We start from the raw sequence: 25,077 nt of genomic DNA, 5'->3' as shown, positions 1-25,077 counted from the left end.
TTCTCCAACTACAATGGAACTAATTGATAAATCAACAACAGAACATTAGGGAAAATTACAAATAGAAAATTTAAAACATTCCCAAATAATCAATAAATCATTACAAGAAATTAAATTACAAGAAAAAATAGAAAATACTTGCAGGTAAATGAAATTAAAAACACAACAACCCCAAACTTATCCAATGCAGATAAAACAGTGCATAGAGAGAAATTTACAGTGGGAAACACTTACATAAAAATGAAGAAAAATTTCAAATAAATAGCCTAACCTTCCATCTTAAGAAAATATAAAGGAAAATCAAACTTAATGAAAAGCAAGCAGAAGGAAGAAACTAATAAATATTAGAATGGAAATATGAAATAGAAAATAGACAAAATCAACAAAAGCAAAAGTTGGTGCCTTGAACAGATCCATACAATTGACACACTTTGTACACACTAACTGTAATATGTGTGGTATGTTGTAACATTATAATGGGACAGTGGCAGATCTCAGGTGAGTTTTAGCCTAGATCCATTTGATAGGGGTGCACTTTGGAAATCCTGATGCTTTCCCTTCTGTTCACGTGACAGTCATCTTTTGAAGAGTCCTGAACACGTTTATTCTACGGGGTTATGGTGCCCCAGACTACAGAAACAGCTATTATTAATGTAGGTTCTTTCATCTGAAAGGAAGAGGATTAAGCACAGTGTTAAAGGGGAAAAAAAAAAGGAACATGACTCCTATTTAGGTCTCATTGACATGGGTCCTTAATATATAGTAACAAAAAAGATAACAAGGCAAAAATAAATAAGTAAGGAAGGAAAGAAAGGAAGGAAGGAAGGAAGGAAGGAAGGAAGAAAGAAAGAAAGAAAGAAAGATTCTAAAAGGTAACAGAGAATTTCTATGAGGCATCCTTATGAGGACCACTAAAATCATTTGATTAGTTGAAGCATATTCTCCCTGGGTTCCAGAATTTCTTGTCTATGTGATCTTCCCAGCATACATGTCATGTCTATTGTCTAATTTTTAGGGAGGAGAATGTATTATGCAAAAATTCATATTGTTTATCTCACTTAAACCAGTGAATTTTAAAATGATTATCTGCATTTTTTTTGTATTTTGTTTCTTGTCCTTATAGTGGTTTTTTCAATTATCAATGCAGAGCTTTGGTTGGGTCTGGAAGACCTATAAGATACAATGAAAAAACTAGTAACAACTAGGTAGGTAGAAGTGGTACACCAATTACTATTTCAGTTATACTTTTCTGCAATGTCTTTTTACTTATTCTTTTTATATTGAAATAATTTTAGGTCGCAAAAAATGTACAGAGAAGTAATATTCACCCAGTTCTTTCAATGGTAACACTTTGTATAACTATAATACAGTATTAAAATCCAGAATCGACACTAGTAAAACCCATAAAGCTTATTTGTATTTCACCACTTTTACCTGCCCTCATGTGTGTGTGTGTGTGTGTGTGTGTGCATGCATATGCATGTTTTTATAATTCAAGGTAACTTTTTCACATGTGTACACTTATAAAACCACCATGACAATCAAAATACACAAGTGTTCCATCACCAACCACAAGGCTTCCTTTTGTTTATTTAAACAATTTACCCCAAAGATGGTGGAAAAAAAGGGCCATCTGTACCCCAGTGTTCATAGCAACAGTGGCCACAGTCACTAAACTGTGGAAAGAACCAAGATGCCCTTCAATGGACAAATGGATAAAGGAGACATAGTCCATGTATGCCATGGAGTATTATGCCTCCATCAGAAAGGATAAATACCCAACTTTTGTATCAACATGGACAGGACTGGCAGAGATGCTGAGTGAAATAAGTCAAGCAGAGAGGGTCAATTATCATATGGTTTCACTTACTTGTGGAACATAAAGAATAACACAGAGGGTATTGGGAGATGGAGAGGAGAAGTGAGTTAGGGGAAATCAAAGGGGGAGACGAACCATGAGAGACTGTGGACTCTGAGAAACAAACTGAGGGTTTTGAGGGGGTGGAGGTGGTGTAAGCCTGGTGGTAGGTATTACAGAGGGCACGTATTGCATGGAACACTGGGTGTGGTGCATAAAGAATGAATTTTGGAACACTGAAAAAAATAAATTAAAAAAAAATAAACAATTCATAAAGACATGTGAGCCAAGCAAAATCTATCTGTGTGCCAGATTTACCCTGGGAGCTACCAGTTTACAAACTCTCTTTTTAAAAGTGCTTTAGAAGATAACTTTTTCAAATTTTAAGTACAGCCTCTCTGCACACAGTACCACCTCTCTATAGGACTAAGGCCAATGTGACACTAAGTAAAAAACAAAAAACAAAATCAGTTGAAAACCAGTGTTCTCTTCCTAAAAAAAAAAATAAAATAAAATAAAAATATTTTATTTGTTTATTTGACACAGAGAGAGAAAGGAAGAGAAGGAATATAAGCAAGGGGAGTGGGAGAGAGAGGAGCAGGCTTCCCTCTAAACAGGGGGCCTGATGTGGGGCTTAATCCCAGATTTTGGGCTTGATCCCAGGACTCTGGGAATATGACCTTAGCTGAAGGCAGCCTCTTAACACCTGAACCACCAGGGCATCCCTGTTCTCTTCTTTTTGATAATTAAAGTTCTGTAGCTGACATAGGCTTTTTGGCCATCTTCCTTTTAATGTCCCTCAGACCTGTCAGTAGTCTTTGCAAATTAACTGAGTTCAAGGATATTCCACCAATTCACTGGACAAGTAAGAACATTTTTGAATGTAGCCAGTGCTTCCTGCTAATTCTTAAACTATGATACTTATCACAAATAAAATACAATTGTGGATATTTATTTTTTTTCCTTTTTAAATTTTTATTTTGAAGTTTCATTACTGGAGGTAAAGAAGAATATTTTTGAATTGTCAGCCAAGAAATAATTCACTGAAAATTAAACCAAACAGGCATTCATTTGGGCAGTTAGATTTGCAGTTTTTGAAACACAGATTCAGGTAGAAACCTGTCTCATGTCCCAAGGAAGACAAAGAAGTGGCAGAGTTATATAAGTGAAAAATTATGTGTTCTTTTTCATGTTCAAAAGGATTTGAAATTAGGGGCACTGGCATTGGTTGAGTTAATATGCAAATAAAGAATTGAAACTTGTTAAGCTACATTGGCTCCATTCAAAGTAAAGAATGGGGGTGATTCAGGTGTTATGGTCAGAAGGAATTTAAGTCCAAGTTAAGGACTTGAAGCTGGCAAGAAAGTTCAAAAAATGCTCATAGTTTCTCAAAAGATGATTTGCATAAATTTCTCCTTTCTTATGGCCTCCTGACCCTATTAAAAACAAAAATTCTTGGGAGGGGGGCAAGACGGTGGAGAAGTAGGAGACACTGTTTTGACTGGTCCCCTAAAGTGAGGTGACTATCTACTAGATCACTCTGAACACACATGAAATCAGCCTGAGATGTAGGATTATGCACTTCTGGATCTCTATGGGGGTAGAAGAGGCCAGTGGACAGGTAAAGTGGAGTGGGAACATTGGACTGATATTGGAAGATAAACAAAAGGGGCAGGGAGCCACCAGAAGCGACCCATTGGAAAGTAATACCCCGATACAAGAGTGTCCTGTGATTAGGAACTAGCATTAACTTGGAGTCTGCTTAAAAGCACTCAAAAAGAACAGAAGATCTTAAAGGGAAACTTGAGGAATTGCGTGGTTGGGGGCACGGGCTTAATCCCACAGATGAAGGACAGCCGCTGCAGATGCCCTGCCAGAGAGAGTGCTGTGAAGCATCCAGGCCTTGATTCCTGAGTCCCCAGTGGGCATTAGAGTGTCTGGGAGGCAACGCATGTGAGAGAGTCTGGTGTGGATGCCAGCCAGCGCTCTCTAGAACCACAGCCTTTTGCACTCTGCATGCGCGCTGTGTGACTGTGGTCTGAGTTGTGCTCCACACCCTCCCCTGAGAGAGGTGGGCACTAGCATGTGCTCTCTAGGACTGGCGAGAGTCTGAACACTCCCAGCCCTTGCCTGCAGGAAAATTTCAGCATGCAATCTCTGGTTGGGATCTCTCCTGCAATCTGGACCTGCCCAGACAGCCACAGCAAAGGCAGCTACTGGAAGCCAGCTCTCTGGACTATTACTGTTTGTGATTTTAGTAGCATTGGGGTACAAGTGGGAGATCCTGCAACCTCTGAGACTGTGGCTGGGGATGTTCTCTGCTGGTGGGAGGTGGCAGAGGAGGATTTTATATGCTCTGGAGCATCCAGAGGGAAATAGACTGAGGCTTCTTTCTGAGACAGAGGTCTGGGTGCAGTTTGCTTTCCTCTAAACCTCCAAAGAACTGCCAAAAGCCACCAAGTGGAGAAAAAAAATAATAAGAACAACAACAACAACAACAACAACAAAAATAACCCAAAACACCTCCAGAGAACAACAGCCTGAAAAACTTGTTTACTCAGAGCCCAGACCCTTGATAGGGGGCAGAAGGACTCAACTCTAGCAAGACTGCCAGAACTCATACAGCAATTCAGTAACGTGGCAGGATACAAAGTCAATGTACAGAAATCAGTGGCTTTCTTATACACTAACAATGAAAATAGAGAAAGGGAAATTAGAGAATCTATTCCATTTACTATAGAACCAAGAAACATAAGATACCTGGGAATAAACCTAACCAAAGAGGTAAAGGATCTGTACTCGAGGAACTACAGAACACTCATGAAAGAAATTGAAGAAGCAAAAAGATGGAAGACCATTCCATGCTCTTGGATTGAAAGAATAAACATTGTTAAAATGTCTATACTGCCTAGAGCAATCTATACTTTTAATGCCATTCTAATCAAAATTCCACCGGTATTTTTCAAAGAGCTGGAGCAAATAATCCAAAAATTTCTATGGAACCAGAAGAGACCCCGAATCGCTAAGGAAATGTTGAAAAACAAAAATAAAACTGGGGGCATCACATTACCTGATTTCAAGCTTTACTACAAAGCTGTGATCACCAAGACAGCGTGGTACTGGCATAAAAACAGACACATAGACCAGTGGAACAGAGTAGAGAGCCCAGATATGGACCCTCAACTCTATGGTCAAATAATCTTCGATAAAACAGGAAAAAATATACAGTGGAAAAAAGACAGTCTCTTCAATAAATGGTGCTGGGAAAACTGGACAGCTATATGTAGAAGAATGAAACTCGACCATTCTCTTACACTGTACACAAAGATAAACTCAAAATGGATAAAAGACCTCAACGTGAGACAGGAATCTATCAGAATCCCAGAGGAAAAAATAGGCAGTAATCTCTTCGATATGAGCCACAGCAACTTCTTTCAAGATAGGTCTCCAAAGGCAAAGGAAACAAAAGCCAAAATAAACTTTTGGGACTTCATCAAAATCAAAAGCTTCCGCACAGCAAAGGAAAGAGTCAAGAAAACAAAGAGGCAACCCACGGAATGGGAGAAGATATTTGCAAATGACAGTACAGACAAAAGGTTGATATCCAGGATCTATAAAGAACTCCTCAAACTCAACACACACAAAACAGATAATCATATCAAAAAATGGGCAAAAGATATGAACAGACACTTCTCCAATGAAGACATACAAAAGGCTATCAGACACATGAAAAAATGTTCATCATCACTAGCCATCAGGGAGATTCAAATTAAAACCACATTGAGCTATCACCTTACACCACTTAGAATGGCCAAAATTAGCAAGACAAGAAACAACATGTGTTGGAAGGGATGTGGAGAAAGGGGAACCCTCTTACACTGTTGGTGGGAATGCAAGTTGGTGCAGCCACTTTGGAGAACATTATGGAGAATCCTCAAGAAATTAAAAATAGAGCTTCCCTATGACCCTGCAATTTCACTACTGGGTATTTACCCCAAAGATACAGATGGAGTGAAAAGAAGGGCCATCTGTACCCCAATGTTTATAGCAGCAATGGCCACGGTTGCCAAACTGTGGAAAGAACCAAGATGCCCTTCAATGGATGAATGGATAAGGAAGATGTGGTCCATATACACTATGGAGTGTTATGCCTCCATCAGAAAGGATGAATACCCAACTTTTGTAGCAACATGGATGGGACTAGAAGAGATGATGCTGAGTGAAGTAAGTCAAGCAGAGAGAGTTAATTATCATATGGTTTCACTTATTTTTGGAGCATAACAAATAGCATGGAGGACATGGGGAGTTAGGAGAAGGGAGTTGGGGGAAATTGGAAGGGGAGGTGAACAATGAGAGACTATGGACTCTGAAAAACAATCTGAAGGGTTTGAAGAGGTGGGGGGGTGGGAGGTTGGGGTCACCAGGTGGTGGGTATTAGAGAGGGCATGGATTGCATGGAGGACTGGGTGTGGTACAAAAACAATGAATACTGTTATGCTGAAAATAAATTTAAAAAATGATTTAAAAAAAAGACTGCCAGAAAAACCACATGGCAGTCCCCTCCCCCAGAAAGCCACCCTCCACCCCCCCAAAAAAAAGACAACAACCACCACAGGACCCCCACAAAAATGTAAAACCCTAATATCAGGGGAAAAGAAGAGATTAAGCTCAGGTATTGCACTAAAACCTGTATACTTCATAGATACAACTTTTATTTTTAATTTTTAATTCATTCCCACTATTCTTCTTTTAAATTTTTTTATAATTTTTAACCAATTTACCATCACAATGAGAGGGTCAGTACAACAAATTCCACAATAACCTTTTAACATGAACTTTTTAGATACGTATACCTGTGTTTTGTTTTGTTTTGTTTTGTTTTAGGCTTTTCTTTTTTTTAATATTCATATAGAGATAAGCTTCAAGGTAATCTTCTTTCCCCAGTCAATACTACCCCTATATATAAACCAGTGTTTTTTTTTAAGATTTTATTTATTTATTTGACAGACAGAGATCACAAGTAGGCAGAGAGGCAGGCAGAGAGAGAGGAGGAAGCAGGCTCCCCACCGAGCAGAGAGCCTGATGCGGGGCTCAATCCCAGGACCCTGGGATCATGACCTGAGCCGAAAGCAGAGGCTTAACCCTCTGAGCCACCCAGGCGCCCCTATAAACCAGTTTTAATCCACCTTTATCTCAGTAAAGATGAGTCGTTTAACAAAGATATCAAGATACACCCAGGAAGAATAATAATAACCTTCCTCGCCCACACTGAGAATTTATGACCACCCTCCCATCTTTTTCTTCTGCTATTGTTTCTGTGTATTTGCTTTTGTTCTGGTAGTATATAAATATTATACTTGGGTTTATTATGGCTGGGTTCTTTTTTTCTTGCCATTTTTTTTTGTCTGTCTTTTGTTTGTATGTTTTTGTTTGTATACTTCATAAATATTACCTTTGGAACTCATTCGGGCTGGGTCTTCTCTCTCTCTCTCTCTCTCTCTCTCTCTCTCTCTTTTCCCCCCATCTCTCTTTTTTTCTTTTTTCTTTCTTTTTGGTGGGGACTCCTGATTGCTCAGAAGCATTCCAGGGTGCACCTTGCCTGGATCACAGTTGATACATTCGGCTACACATCCCCTCAGCCTTCTCTCACCAAAATGACTAGGAGGAGGAATGCCCAACAGAGGAAAAATTCAGAGACTGTGCCCTTTCCATTAGAGCTATTGGATGTGGACATAAACAGTATGTCAGAAAGGGAATTCAGGCTAACAATTATCCAGGCAATGACTAGATTGGTCAAAACCATTAATGACAAAAGGGAATCAATTAGGGCAGAAGTAAAATCCACCAGGGAAGATGTTAACAATGCTATCAATGAGTTCCAATCTAATCTAAATTCTCTAGCAGCTAGAGTAACTGAGGCAAAGGATAGAATTAGTGATCTAGAGGACAAACTGATAGAGAACAAGGATCAGGAGGAGGCCTAGAACAAACAGCTTAAAAGCCATGAAAACAGAATTAGGGAAGTAAATGATGCCATGAAATGTTCCGACGTCAGAATTATTGGAATCCCGGGGGGGGGGTGTGGAGAAAGAATACTAGAAGATATAGTTGAACTAATTCTCCATGAAAATTTTTCCAATCTGGGGAATGGAACCAGAGTTCATGTCCTAGAGGCAGAAAGGTCTTTCCCAAAGATCATAGAATTTAGAAAGACCTCCAGACATCTGATTGTGAAACTTATGAATCATAATTTTAAACAGGAGTTCTTGAAAGCAGCTAGGGAGAAGATATTGGTTACCTGCAGAGAAAGACCCATTAGAATAATGTCATACCTGTCCACAGAAACGTGGCAAGCCAGAAAGGGCTGGCAAGATGTATTCAGGGCATTAAATGAAAATAACATGCAGCCAAGAATACTTTATCCAGCAAGAATGACATTTAAAATGGATGGAGATATAAAGAGCTTCCAAGACTGGCAATCTTAAAAGTGTATGTGATCACCAACCTGGCACTACAAGAAATATTATGGGAGTTCTATAAAAGAAGAAAGAACCCGAGAGTGCCATTGAATAGAAATTTATGGAGACAATCTATAGAAACAAGGACTTCACAGGCAACACAATGTCAATAAAAACGTATCTCTCAATAATCACTCTCAATGTAATGGCCTAAATGATTCCATAAAATGGCAAAGGGTTGCAGATTGGATATGATGATAGGACCCATCCATATGTTGTCTACAAGAGACCAATTTGGAACCTAAGGATACATCCGGCCTGAAAGTGAAGAGATGGAAAAACATCCTTCATGCCAATGGGCCTCAAAAGAAGGCTGGGGTAGCAATTCTCATATCAGATAAATAAGATTTTAAACTTAAGACTGTAGTCGGATATAAAGAAGGACACTACATCATTCTCAAAGGGTCTATCCAGCAAGAAGAACTAACAATTGTAAATATTTATGCCCCAATATGGGAGCAGCCAACTACATAAGTCAACTATTAATCAAAATACAGACTCATAGTAATGTGAATACATTAATAGTAGGGTATCTTAACACACCACTATCAGTAATAGACAGATCATCCAAGCAGAAAATCAATAAAGAAACAAGAGCATTGAATGGCACATTGGATCAGATGGACCTCATAGATATATATAGAACATTCCACCCTAAAACAACAGAATACTCATTCTTCTCGAGTGCACATGGAACTTTCTCCAGAATAGACCATATACTGGGTCACAAATCAGGACTCAACTGATATCAAAAGATAGAGATTATTCTCCACATATTCTCATACCACAATGCTTTGAAACTGGAACTCAACCACAAGAAAAAGTTCGGAAGGAATTCAAACACCTGGAAGCTAAAGACCACCTTGCTTAAGAATGTTTAGATCAAACAGGAAATCAAAGAAGAACTTAAACCATGCGTGGAAACCAATGAGAATGAAGACAGTTTGGTCCCAAACCTATGGGATACAACAAAGAAGGTCCTAAGGGGGAAATAAATAGCCATCCTGGCCTCCCTCAAAAAACTGAAAAATCCAGAATACACCATCTGTCTTTACACCTTAAAGAACTGGAGAATCAATAAGTTAAGCCAACCCCACACACAAGAAGGGAAATAATCAAGATTAGAGCAGAGATCAATGAGATAGAAACTAGAGATACACTAAAACACATCAACGGAACTAGAAGCTGGTTTTTGAAAGAATTAATAAGATTGATAAACCATTGGCTAAACTAATCAAAAAATAAAAATAAAAAAGAAGAGAGAAGGCCCAAATTAATAAAATTATGAATGAAAAGGGAGAGATCACAATGAACACTAAGGAAATAGAAACAAACATCAGAAATTATTATTAACATTTATATCCCAATAACTTAAGCAACATAGATGAAATGGATGCGTTCCTGGAAATCTATAAACTTTCAAATCTGAATCAGGAAGAAATTGACAACCTGAATACACCAATATCTAGTAACAAGATTGAAACAGTGATCAAAAATTTCCCAAAAAGTGAGAGCCCCGTACCTGACAGAGTCCCTGGGAAATTCTACCAACCTATCAAAGAAGAAATAATACCTATTCTCCTGAAGCTGTTTCAAAAAGTAGAGACAGAAGAAAAACTTCCAGACCCTTTTTATGAAGCCAGCATTACCTTTATCCCCAAACTAGGGAAAGACCCCACCAAAAAGGAGAATTTCATACCAATATCCCTGATAAATATGGATGCCAAGATTCTCAACAAGATCCTAGCTAATAGGATCTAACAGTATATTAAAAAGATTATCCACCATGAGCAGGTGGGATTTATCCATGGATTGCAGGGGTGGTTCAACATTCAAAAACAATCAATGTGATAAAACAAATCAATAAGAGGTGAGAGAAGAGCCACATGGTCCCCTCAATTGATGCAGAAAAGGCATTTAAAAAGATACAACATCTGTTCCTGATTAAAACTCTTCAAAGTATAGGGATAGTGGGAACATTCCTCAACTTTGTAAAATTTATCTATGAAAAAACCACAGTGAATATCATTCTTAATGGGGAAAAGCTGACAGCACTCCCTTTGAGATAAGGAACATGACAAGGATGTCCACTCTCACCACTCTTGTTCAACATAGTGTTAGAAGTCCTAGCAACACCAATCAGATAACAAAGAGAAATAAAAGGTATCCAAATTGGCATTGAAGAAGTCAAACACTCTCTCTTCGCAGATGACATGATACTTTCTGTGGAAAACCCAAAAGACTCCACCCCCAAACTCCTAGAACTCATACAGCAATTCAGTAATGTGGCAGGACACAAATCAATGTACAGAAATCAGTTGCTTTCTTTTACTCTAAAAATGAAAATGCAGAAAGGGAAATGAGAGAATTGATTCCATTTACTATAGCACCAAGAACCATGAGATACCTAGAAATAAACCTAACGAAAGAGGTAAAGTATCTACACTCAAAGAACTACATAACCCTCATGAAAGAAATTAAAGAAGACACAAAAAGATGGAAGACCATTCCATGCTTATGGATCAGAAAAATAAACATTGTTAAAATGTCTATATTGGGGGCTCCCGGATGGTTCAGTGGGTTAAAGCCTTTGTCTTCAGCTCGGGTCATGACCCAGCATCCTGGGATCGAGCCCCACATCGGGCCCTCTGCTCAGTGGGGAGCCTGCTTCCTCCTCTCTCTGCCTGCATCTCTGCCTACTTGTGATCTCTGTCTGTCAAATAAATAAATAAAATCTTTAAAAAAAGTCTATATTGCCTAGAGCAATCTATACTTTCAATGCCATTCTGATCAAAATTCCACCAGCATATTTCAAAGAGCTGGAGCAAATAATCCTAAAATTTGTATGGAACCAGAAGAGACTGTGAAATGCTAAGGAAATGTTGAAAAAGAAAAAACAAAACTGGGGGGCATCACGTTGCCTGATTTTAAGCTTTACCACAAAGCTGTGATCACCAAGACAGCATGATACTGGTACAAAAAAAGACACATAGACCAGCGGAACAGAGTAAATTGTCTAGATATGGACCCTCAACTTTATGGCCAGCTAATCTTCAACAAAGCAGGATAAATATACAGTTCAAAAAAGTCCTCTACATATAGCTGTCCAGTTTTCCCAGCACCATTTATTAAAGAGACTGTCCTTTTTCCACTGTATATTTTTTCCTGTTTTGTCGAAGATTATTTGACTGTAGAGTTGATGGTCCATATCTGGGCTCTCTACTCTGTTCCACTGGTCTATGTGTCTGTTTTTATGCCAGTGCCATGCTGTCTTGGTGATCACAGCTTTGTAGTAAAGCTTGAAATCAGGTAACATGATGCCCCAGTTTTATTTTTGTTTTTCAACATTTCCTTAGTGATTTGGGGTCTCTTCTGATTCGGTACAAATTTTTGGATTATTTGCTCCAGCTCTTTGAAAAATACCGGTGGAATTTTGATCGGATTGGCATTAAAAGTATAGATTGCTCTAGGCAGTATAGACATTTTAACTATGTTTATTCTTCCGATCCACGAGCATGGAATGGTCTTCCATCTTTTTTGTGTCTTCTTCAATTTCTTTCATGAGTGTTCTGTAGTTCCTCGAGTACAGTTCCTTTACCTCTTTGGTTAGGTTTATTCCCAGGTATCTTATGGTTCTTGGCGCTATAGTAAATGGAATAGATTCTCTAATTTCCCTTCCTCTGTTTTCATTGTTAGTGTATAAGAAAGCCACTGATTTCTGTACATTGACTTTGTATCCTGCCACGTTACTGAATTGCTGTATGAGTTCTAGTAGTTTGGGGGTGGAGTCTTTTGGGTTTTTAATATAAATATTCACGTCATCTCGAAGAGAGAGAGTTTGACATCTTCATTGCCAATTTGGATACCTTTTATTTCTCTTTGTAGAAATATGAAACTTGACCATTCTCTTACACCGTACACAAAGATAACCTCAAAATGGATAAAAGACCTCAAGGTGAGACAGGAATCCATCAGAATCCTAGAGAAGAACATTGGCAGTAACCTCTTCAATATCAGCCACAGCAACTTCTTTCAAGATATGTCTCCAAAGGCAAAGGAAACAAAAGTGAAAAAGAACTTTTGGGACTTCACTAAAATCAAAAGCTTCTGCACAGCAAAGGAAATGGTCAAGAAAACAAAGAGGCAACCCACGGAATGGGAGAAGATATTTGCAAATGACAGTACAGACAAAAGGTTGATATCCAGGATCTATAAAGAACTCCTCAAACTCAACACACACAAAACAGACAATCATATAAAAAAATGGGCAGAAGATATGAACAGACACTTCTCCAATGAGGACATACAAATGGCCATCAGACACATGAAAAAATGTTCATCATCACTAACCATCAGGGAGATTCAAATTAAAACCACATTGAGATACCACCTTATACCACTTAGAATGGCCAAAATTAGCAAGACAGGAAACAACATGTGTTGGAGGGGATGGTGAGAAAGGGGAACCCTCTTACACTGTTGGTGGGAATGCAAGTTGGTGCAGCCTCTTTGGAGAACAGTGTGGAGATTCCTCAAGAAATTAAAAATAGAACTTCCCTATGACCCTGCAATTGCACTACTGGGTATTTACCCCAAGGATACAGATGGAGTGAAAAGAAGGGCCATCTGTACCCCAATGTTTATAGCAGCAGTGGCCACTGTCGCCAAACTGTGGAAAGAACCAAGATGCCCTTCAACGGATGAATGGATAAGGAAGATTTGGTCCACATACACTATGGAGTATTATGCCTCCATCAGAAAGGATGAATACCCAACTTTTGTATCAACATGGACGGGACTGGAAGAGATGATGCTGAGTGAAGTAAGTCAAGCAGATAGAGTCAATTATCATATGGTTTCACTTATTTTTGGAGCATAAAAAATAGCATGGAGGACATGGGGAGTTAGGAGAAGGGAGTTGGGGGAAATTGGAAAGGGAGGTGAACAATGAGAGACTATGGACTCTGAAAAACAATCTGAAGGGTTTGAAGAGGTGGGGGGGTGGGAGGTTGGGGTCACCAGGTGGTGGGTATTAGAGAGGGCACGGATTGCATGGAGGACTGGGTGTGGTACAAAAACAATGAATACTGTTATGCTGAAAATAAATTTAAAAAATGTTTTAAAAAAAAAGAACTCAAACTCAACACACACAAAAGAGATAATCATGTCAAAAAATGGGCAGAAGATATGAATAGACAATTCTCCACAGAAGACATACAAATGGCTAACAGACAGATGAAATGTTCATCATCACTAGTCATCAGGGAGATTCAAATCAAAACCACACTGAGATAACACCTTACACCAGTTAGAATGGCCAAAATTAACAGGACAGTAAACAACAAGTGTTGGAGTGAATGTGGAGAAATGGGAACCCTCTTACACTTTTGATGGGAATGCAAGTTGGTGTAGCCATTTGGAAAACAGTGTGGAGCTTCCTTATGAAATTAAATATAGAACTTTCCTATGACCCTGCAATTGCACCACTGGGTATTTACCCCAAAGATACAGATGTAGTGAAGATAAGGGCCATCTCTACCCCAGTGTTCATAGCAGTAATGGCCACGGTTGCCAAACTGTGGAAAGAGCCAAGATGCCCTTCCACGGATGAATAGATAAAGAAGACATAGTACATATATACTATGGAGTATTATACCTCCTTCAGAATGGATGAATACCCAACTTTTGTATCAACATGGACGGGATTGGAAGAGATTATGCTGAGTGAAATAAGTCAAGCAGAGAGAGTCAATTATATGGTTTCACTTTTTTGTGGAGCATAAGGAATAACATGGAGGACATGGGGAGATGGAGAGGAGAAGTGAGTTGGGGAAAACTGGAGGGGGAGATGAATCATGAGAGACTGTGGACTCTGAGGAACTAACTGAGGGTTTCAGAGTGGAGGGGGTGGGAGTTTGGGTGAACCTGGTTGTGGGTATTGTGGAGGGCTCTTATTGCAAGGAGCACTGGGTGTGTTGCATAAACAAAGAATTCTGGAACACTGAAAAGAAATTTAAAAAATAAATAAAAATTTAAAAATTAATTTAGTTTTATTTTTTCAGTGTTCCATGATTTATTGTTTATGGACCACACCCAGTGCTCCATGCAATATGTGCCCTCCTTAAAAAAGAAAGAAAAATAAAAATAAAATAATAATCTTAAGTAGGCTTGCTTGCTGCCTTTTAATATTTTGCTTTTTCTGAATCCTGATCTAAAATATTACCTGTCTTTGTTTTCTTTATCTCATTCTCCCATCAGTATATACACAGTAACTGTATTCAAGTAATTGATAAAAGGGTCAAACACAAAGTGTTGTAATATTGTGTTAAAAAAAAATCTTCCAGATTGACAACCATTGAGTGTGTTGATCAAACAATTATGAATTCAAGCTTCTGTACTGTCATTCAGAACTCATCTCTCTATTTTGGCCATATCATAGGATGATCAGCTATCCCAGTTTGCACAAAATTCAAGACATTCCTGGGATGCAGGACTTTCTGTTCTAAAACTGGGGAAGTCTTGGGAAAAACAAGAAAATTTGTCACTCCATAAGTATATAATAGAAGATTATCTCTTATCTAGTGTAAATTCAAAACTCCATATTTTATTAGCCATCTGACATGAAAAGTGCATTTAGAAAATTGGCTGGTATTTATCATTCTCTTTCTAAATTTACTTTGAGATTAAATATACCAAAGGCCATTCTGTATTTATTTTTTTTTATGATTTCATCTTATATGTTGATAGGAATTTTGAGAAAGCTGGAGAGGATAACACCAAAAAAAGAATGAAGTTTTGAATTTATGTGAAATAAAATGATGCAGAAATATAAAGACTTAAATGACAAAGAATGACCTTAATTTTGATCATGAGTTCCTTTCCTATGTCACTGCTTCAAAGACCTCAGAGTCCACTACATGCACATTTATGCCATGAGGAATTCACTTTTATCAGTTGATGGAGCAGAATATATCCACATTGATTTAAAATGTCCTTTTTAACAATTGGGCTTTTGTGGGCTTTTGTTAACAATTGCCTTTATCCAAAGGAAGCTAATGAGTGAATTGAGAGGCTTAAACTCCATTGCTTCAATAATTTTATTGCCTATGTTATATGAGTTTCCTCGTTCTGCTGCAAAAAATTCCCTCACTAGTTGCTTAGAACAAACACATGCATGCTTGCATGGTTCTGGAGGCAGAAGCTTGTAAGGAGTCTCATCAAGCTAATAGCAAGTTGTCTGCATGGTTGAGTGCCTTCTAGAGGCTCAAGGGATAATCTGTTTCCTTTCCTATTCCAGTCTCTTGCTGGCCACCTGCATTCCTGCAAGGCAGAATTTTCAAAATCTTTCTGACAGCAACTCTTTTGTCTCCCTCATCAACATTTGGAGGACCATTCTGATTACCTTAGTACCACTTGGGCAATCATAGCTAAACTTTTTATGCTTTTGTCTAATTAAATTTTATTTTTTATTTTTCTTTAATTTTTAAAATTAAATTATCATTAAAATAGAGTGCTTTGTTAGTTTCAGGCGTACAATATAGTTTAAATTTTGAAAAGTGTACTTATCTTAATAAGTAGTAAGAAATGTATAGAATTGTTGAAACATATTGTACTCACTCTGTATTTAGGTAAGAAATAATACATAATTTCTTCTTTGGGAGACTTTCTGAAGTTTACTTCGAAATTAATTATGTGTAGTGAATCTTAGAGAGTGATTGACTGAAAAGGACCTGACTGGGGTGCCTGGGTGGCTTAGTAAGATAAGCACCTGCCTTTACCTCAGGTCATGATCCCAGGATCCTTGGATAGAGCCCTACATTGGGCTCCCTGCTGAGCAGGGAGCCAGTTTCTCCCTCTCCCTCTGCTGCTCCCCCTGCTTGTGCACACGCTCTCTCTCTCTCTCTCTCTCATATAAATAAACGATGTTTTTTAAAAATAAAATTACCGACCTGTACCCCTGGGGGAAAATATATATATATATATATATATATATATATATATATATATATATATTTATAAAAAATAAAATTATAAAAAAAATAAATAAAAAAAATAAAATTACCTGGTTTAATCAACAGTCCCCTGATTGGTACTTTACAAAAGTGGTTAAAGCTCAAAGAAGTCAACATTAAGAGCAAGGAGAAGGGGATAAAACTAGTTCATGAAACCAAAAAGGGAGATACAAAGCTTGCTCTGAAGTTTGAATTTGACATTAACTAATACTCATCCACCCAGAATGCTTTCATATATATATATATATATATATATGTATATATGTATATATATACATATATACATATATATATATACACAAATATGTGTGTGTGTGTGTGTGTGTGTGTGTGTGTGTAAAACAAATATATTTAAAATACAGCTCAGGGAAATTGGGCATTCTCCCTCCCAAAATACACTAAAAACTGTATTGTTTTATAGCTCTATTATTCTGGAGCATCCTATAATTTTAAGTTAGAACAAATCTTTCATGAAATATCTCTGATTCTCCCTATCCTGCACCTTTACTCCATTCTTGAAACATCCCATTCTTGAACCCAAAGAACCCTAAAACCACAGAGAGTATCAAAATAGAATATAAAAAGAAAGGATAAATATTTTACTTAAATCACAATTGCTTCTTTATTCTTATTTTATAGTAAAGTTATACTCCCATCTTTATAGTTGCAGAAGTCTCTGGAATTTTTCTAAGAATTATTTTCAAAACATTTCCTTTTTCCCTATTTTGCAGTATGCTATCATTCTCAACATTGTATGACCGTATTTTGTTCTAATCATTCATTCTTTCTTTCTAATAAGTTAACAATAAAACTATACTTTCCCATTTCATTCTTTAAATTTGCCCAGAGGGGATAAAAAATACTCTGTTTTGAAGGTTTTTTTTTTTGTCATATCTGTTAAAAATTGCTTGGTAAAATTTTATTTTTTCTATCTGTGATCTGAAACATGATATTTATTACTAAATAATAGGAAATGCATTGCACTTTCAATACAGAAAGGTGACTAAATATCAAGCATTCCTCAGAATAGTCTTTAAGGAGAATCTAGGCTTTCTGGCGTGCCTGGGTGGCTCAGTTGGTTAAATGTTAGACTTTTGATTTTGGCTCAGGTCATGATCTCAGGCAACTGGGATCCAGTGCAGCACTGGGTTCAATGCTCAGTGGGGAGTTTGCTTGGAATTTTCTCTCTCCTTCTCCATCTGCCACTCCTTCCCCTCCCTCTCTCTCTCAAATAAATAAATAAATCTTTTAAAAAAATCTGGACTTTCCATCTGCATGTGTGAGCAATTCCATTATAAACTATAGCTTGTTTTCATTTGTTCAAAACTATTTCAAAATATATGCTCAAAGCTGATAGCTTTCATGACTATATTTGGTCATGACTCTAGGGTTGGATTGTTCAATGAAATCACATCAGTTACATGTTGAGTAAACCAGAAAAGTAGAAAAAAAAATTTTTATATACTAAGAATTGGGTAGACACTTCCAATATTTTTTTCAAGTTGAACTTTATTTTAGTGAATGTTTTATGAAAAATAAGTTCTCAGTAAGTTTAAAATAAATTGTTTAAAAATAATTTTTTTATTTTGAAAATATTTCTGTATTTTTAAACATGTTATCTTGCATCCTCCTTGACATCACATTCTAACATTTTTCAACTGTTTTCCCCCAATTCCCTTTCTTTTCATCTCTCTTTCTTTTTCCTCCCTCCCCTCCCTTTCCTAAAAATAAAAATAAATTATTGGTACAATTTTATATTTCATATCTATGGCTTTGGAGTAACTATCATTTTCCATAGTTTCAGGTGTTTTTTTTTTCCTGTAGAAAGGTGATATTTAGAATTTTAATATTAATTTCTCAAATAGGTAATGAAAAGCTGTAATATAATTCATATATCTAAATAATTTTATAAGCTTACAAATAAAGATTAAAATATTTAACAAATGATTTTGAAAATGCATATTCAATTACTAATATAATTTAAATTAATTTATATATCTTAAAAATGATAAATGCAAAAATCTGGAAAGATTGTAGTACTCTATCCTCCATTGTGTAGCCTTTTCAGATAGCTTTCTTTCACTAGTGATATGCATTTTAGTTAGGGTCCAATAAGTATTTACATGTAGAAGAATAAAACTATACTCCTAGCTTGCAATACTCACAAAAATTACCTCAAAATGGATTGAAGACTTCAATGTAGGATTTGAAACCACAAGATTCCAGGAAGAATACATAGATGGTAAACTCTTTTACATGGGTCTTGGCAATAATACTTTGGTTATGACAAGACAAAATAGAGGTAAAGACAACAAAAATAAAAATAAACAAGTGGAACCACATCAAACTAAAACACTTCTGGAAAGAAAAAAAAATATCAGTAAGATGAAAGGGCAATCTATGTCAGAACCAACAATCTCTTTGGAGGCTCTTTATAGGGAGAATCCTTTCTTGCCTTTTCCATCATCTGGTACCTTCACATGTTCTTTGGTTTGTTTCCATATCACTCCAATCTCTGCCTTCATCTTAATTGATTTCTCCTTTCCTTTGTCTTCTTTTGTCTGTCACAAATCTCACTGTCCCTTTATGTTATAAGGATATTAATCACTGGACTTGGGACTCCCTCAAATAACCCAGGATGATCTCAAAATCCTTAGCTTAATTATATTTGAAAAAATTCCTTTTTACAAATAAGGTAACATTTAGTTTCCCACATTATCCAGGGATTTTCCATATACATACCTTTTGGGGGGCTACAACTGTGGGAGGCCGCAATAAGGCTTGAGACGAGGACCAAACCAGGCCCTGACTTGTGCCTCCTTTAAAGTCCAAATAACTTAACAAAAGGTTCAGGATGGGAAAAGTTGAGTAGCACTGAGATAGGGTCTGTGCTACATGTTGTGCGTTCGCCTACGTGACTTCCCACATGCTTGCTAAACAAATGAGAACATTTCGGTTGGGGTCAAAAGTTCGTTGCTGGTCCTTGCTGCCCTAGCACAGCCCATAAATTACTTTCAGGTTTGCTGTATCAATACAGAACAATTCTACTGGCATCAGCCATTTGGCGTCACAAGGAGCTCATGGTTGTTTAACTAGACACAGATGTAATATCACTATATATATGGCCCTAATGCTTTGAATAAACTTAGCACTGTTGGACATCTTCCTCAGTGCTCCTACTGCCCCCATCTCTTTGTCTCTTAATTTCTTTTCACCATTCTCTTACTCTCACGTTCCTGGTCGATTTGTCACGCCGGCCGTGACATACAACCAACCCATTATGGAAAGAATCTCTTTCCTTATCCTTTTCAGTTTCTGGCAGCTGTCTTCATTCTTTGTTTCATCATTCACTTTCCATCTTCAAAGTAAGCAATGGTCAGTTGTGTTTTCCTCACATTATATTGCTCTGAATTTCCAGCTTCCTATCTTTATAAATAAGGACCTTTGAGGTTACATTGTCCCACTTAGATAACCCAGTATAATATCCCCCTCTCAAAGTTGGTTGATTAACAACCATAATTCCACCTGCAACTGTAGTTACCTCATTTACTTATAAGCTCAAGAGAGTAAGAACTGGATATTTGGGGCAAAAAATTATTCTGCCTACCACACTATAGAAAAGATGCCCTTTGTTCATCAGAGAGCTGTAGTTTCCCCATATTTTTAACAAACTTTTTCCATGTCCTTAATAAAATAATCAGACATGTTTAATTTTCAGTCAAATTATTATCCAGTCAAATTCTTTTTTTTAATTTTGTAAAGATTTTATTATTTATTTGAGAGACAGAGAGAGAGCACAAGTAGGAGGGAGATGCAGAATGAGAGAGAGAGTTAGGGTCCCAGCTGAGGAGGAATCCCCATGTGGGGCTCAATTCCAGGACCCTCAGATCATGATTTGTGTCTAAGGCAGATACTTAACCAACTAAGCCACGCAGGCAGCCCTCCAATCAAATTCTAAAGTGATAGCACAAGGTTGATATTATTCTCTCTTCAAGAAAGCTGTAGCTAAAGAATGTTTATAAATTTAATTATGTTTAATTATGGATTTCATCATATACAATTTTGTGCTCAAATTTGCTAAACATTTATTCATGTACAGAGTTTTGTTTTTCATCCTTTGAAATGAAAATAAGTCAGAGACTTTGACTGGATCATATCAATTTAATTACATTATTGTTACTATAATCAACAAAAAGGTTTTTTTTTTTAGATGATAATTAAGGGGTGACTGGGTGGCTCAGTCATTAAGCATCTGCCTTTGGTGCAAATCTTGGTCCTGGGGTCCTGGGATTGAGCCCTACACTGGGCTCCCTGAGGTGGGAAATCTACTTCTTCCTCTCTAACTCTCCCTGCTTATGTTCCCTTTCTCACTTCCTCTGCCTCTGTCAAATAAATAAATAAAATCTTTTTAAAAATGATAATTCAGAAGCCACATCAGGGATTTTAACTATAAAATGTCTTATAAAAGGAAAGGGAAGTGTCATTTTGTCTTGGGCAATGGAAATGGAAATTGCTGATTTTTTTGTTTACTTTATTATTATTTTCAGGCTCTTACTAATAATGACCTTTTGTATTTAAGCCAATGTAATTATTACTGACATCATTGTTGTTTTATCATAGCATTATAGTACATACCATTAGTGAACTTTTAAAAGTAAAATTTATATTCCCTGCATATTCTCAGATCACAATGCTTTGAAACTGGAGCTCAATCACAAGGAAAAGTTCCAAAGGAACTCAAACACCTGGAAGCTAAAGGCCACCTTGCTTAAGAATGCTTGGATCAACCAGGAGATCAAGGAAGAACTGAAACAATTCATGGAAACCAATGACAGTGAAGACACTTCGGTCCAAAACCTATGGGATACAGCAAAGACAGTCCTAAGGGGGAAATACATAGCCATCCAAGCCTCCCTCAAAAAAATTGAAAAATCCAGAACACACCAGCTGTCTCTACACCTTAAAGAACTGGAGAATCAACAACAAATCAAAACAACTCCACACATAAGAAGGGAAATCATCAAGATTAGAGCAGAGATCAATGAGGTAGAAACCAGAGATACAGTAGAACGTATCAATGAAACTAGAAGCTGGTTTATTGAAAGAATCAATAAGATCGATAAACCATTGGCCACACTAATCCAAAAGAAAAGAGAGAAAGCCCAAATTCATAAAATTATGAATGAAAAGGGAAAGATCACAACTAACACCAAGGAAGTAGAAACAATCATCACAAGTTATTATCAACAGTTATATGCCAATAAGCTAAGCAACCTAGATGAAATGGATGCATTCCTGGAAAACTATAAACTCCCAAAATTGAACCAGGAAGAAATTGACAACCTGAATAGAACGATATCTAGTAACGAGATTGAAGAAGTGATCAAAAACCTCCCAAAAACAAGAGCCCAGGACGTGATGGATTCGCTGGGGAATTCTACCAAACTTTCCAAGAAGAAATAACACCTATTCTCCTGAAGCTGTTTCAAACAATTGAAGCAGAAGGAAAATTTCCAGACTCTACGAAGCTGGCATTACCTTGATCCCCAAACCAGGCAAAAACCCTACCAGAAAGGATAATTTCAGACCAATATCACTGAGGAATATGGATGCTAATATTCTCAACAAGATCCTAGCAAACAGGATCCAATAACACTTAAAAGATTATCCACCATGACCAGGTGGGATTCATTCCTGGGCTACAAGGATTGTTCAACATTCACAAATCAATCAATGTGATAGAACAAATCAATAAGAGAAGAGAGAAGAACCACATGGTCCTCTCAACTGATGCAGATAAAGCATTTGACAAAATCCAGCATCCGTTCCTGTTTAAAACGCTTCAAAGTATAGGGATAGAGGGAACATTCCTGAACTTCATAAAATCTGTCTATGAAAGACCCACAGCAAATATCATCCTCAATGGGAAAAAGCTTGCAGCCTTCCTGTTGAGATCAGGAACACGACAAGGATGCCCACTCTCACCACTCTTGTTCAACATAGTATTAGAAGGCCTGGCAACAGCAATCAGACAACAAAGACAAATTAAAGGTATCCAAATTGGCAATGAATTAGTTAAATTCTCTTTCTTCACAGCTGACATGATTCTTTATATGGAAAACCCAAAATACTCCACCCCCTAACTACTAGAACTCATACAACAATTCAGTAACGTGGCAGGATACAAAGTCAGTGTACAGAAATCAGTGGCTTTCTTATACACTAACAATAAATATACAGAAAGCGAAATTAGAGAATCTATTCCATTTACTATAGCGCCAAGAACCATAAGATACCTGGGAATAAACTTAACCAAAGAGGTAAAGGAACTGTACTCGAGGAACTACAGAACACTCATGAAAGAAATTGAAGAAGACACAAAAAGATGGAAGACCATTCCATGCTCGTGGATCGGAAGAATAAACATAGTTAAAATGTCTATACTGCTTAGAGCAATCTATACTTTTAATGCCAATCCGATCAAAATTCCACCGGTATTTTTCAAAGAGCTGGAGCAAATAATCCAAAAATTTGTACTGAATCAGAAGAGACCCCAAATCACTAAGGAAATGTTGAAAAACAAAAATAAAACTGGGGCATCACGTTACCTGATTTCAAGCTTTACTACAAAGCTGTGATCACCAAGACAGCATGGTACTGACATAAAAACAGACACATAGATCAGTGGAACAGAGTAGAGAGCCCAGATATGGACCCTCAACTCTACAGTCAAGTAATCTTTGAAAAAACAGGAAAAAATATACAGTGGAAAAAAGACAGTCTCTTCAATAAATGGTGCTGGGAAAACTGGACAGCTATATGTAGAAGAATGAAACTCGACCATTCTCTTACACTGTACACAAAGATAAACTCAAAATGATTAAAAGATCTCAACGTGAGACAGGAATCCATCAGAATCCTAGAGGAGATCATAGGCAGTAACCTCTTCAATATCAGCCACAGCAACTTCTTTCAAGATATGTCTCCAAAGGCAAAGGAAACAAAAGCCGAAATAAACTTGTGGGACTTCATCAACATGAAAAGCTTCTGAACAGCAAAGGAAACAGTCAACAAAACAAAGAGTCATCCCATGGAATGGGAGAAGATATTTGCAAATGACAGTACAGACAAAAGGTTGATATCCAGGGTCTGTAAAGAACTCCTGAAACTCAACACACAGAAAACAGAAAATCATATCAAAAAATGGGCAGAAGATATGAACAGACACTTCTCCAGTGAAGACATACAAATGGCTATCAGACACATGAAAAAATGTTCATCATCACTAGCCATCAGGGAGATTCAAATTAAAACCACATTGAGATACCACCTTATACCACTTAGAATGGCCAAAATTAGCAAGACAGGAAACAACATGTGTTGGATGGGGTGTGGAGAAAGGGGAACCCTTTTACACTGTTGGTGGGAATGCAAGTTGGTGCATCTACTTTGGAGAACAGTGTGGAGATTCCTCAAGAAATTAAAAATAGAACTTCCCTATGACCCTGCAATTGCACTGCTGGGTATTTACCACAAAGATACAGATGGAGTGAAAAGAAGGGCCATCTGTACCCCAATGTTTATAGCAGCAATGGCCACAGTCGCCAAACTGTGGAAAGAACCAAGATGCCCTTCAACGGACGAATGGATAAGGAAGATGTGGTCCATATACACTATGGAGTATTATGCCTCCTTCAGAAAGGATGAATACCCAACTTTTTTGTAGCAACATGGACAGGACTGGAAGAGATTATGCTGAGTGAAATAAGTCAAGCAGAGAGAGTCAATTATCATATGGTTTCACTTATTTTTGGAGCATAACAAATAGCATGGAGGACAAGGGGAGTTAGAGAAGAGAAGGGAGTTGGGGGAAATTGGAAGGGGCGTTGAACCATGAGAGACTATGAACACTGAAAAACAATCTGAGGGTTTTGAAGGGGCGGTGGGTGGGATGTTGGGGGATCCAGGTGGTAGGTATTGTAGAAGGCACAGATTGCATGGAGCACTGGGTGTGGTGCAAAAATAATGAATACTGTTACATTGAACAAAGTAAAGAATTAAAAAAGAAAGAAAGAAAGAAAGAATTCCCATTTAAAAAAATATTAAAAAAATAAAAGTAAAATTTAGAAATTTTCTGGACCAGGTTTACTTTAGTAAGTAGGGAGGTCTTTCTATTATTTTTATATAATATAATACACATTTATATTCTCAATCTATATTCTATAATTATATAATATAATATATTTTATATTCTTATTATAACATAATGGGAAATATTCAAAATTCATGCATTGTACTAATTTTTCTTAAGTCATTTTCTGCCTTAAGAAATACAAAGTACAAATTTCATTAATGTTATTACTTTAACAATAATCTGAAAAAAGGTGTGTAAAAATCAGATATCTCAGGGACACCTGGGTGGCTCAGTGGGTTAAAGCCTCAGCCTTCAGCTCAGGTCATGATCCCAGGGTCCTGGGATAGAGCCCAGCATCAGGCTCTCTGCTCAGCAGGGAGCCTGCTTCCCCCTCACTCTCTGCCTGCCTCTCTGCCTACTTGTGATCTCTCTCTCAGTCAAATAAATAAATAAAATCTTAATAAAATCAGATATCTCTATAATCAATTTCATTGAAAGCCTGACAATAAAAATAGACATCTTTAACAAGTAGGTTTTATCAATAAAGTTATATTC

This window comes from Lontra canadensis, unplaced genomic scaffold, assembly GCF_010015895.1.
Source record: "Lontra canadensis isolate GAN:19392208 unplaced genomic scaffold, GSC_riverotter_1.0 scaffold81, whole genome shotgun sequence".
NCBI classification, from domain to species: Eukaryota; Metazoa; Chordata; class Mammalia; order Carnivora; family Mustelidae; genus Lontra; species Lontra canadensis.
This window is presented reverse-complemented; position numbering follows the sequence as displayed.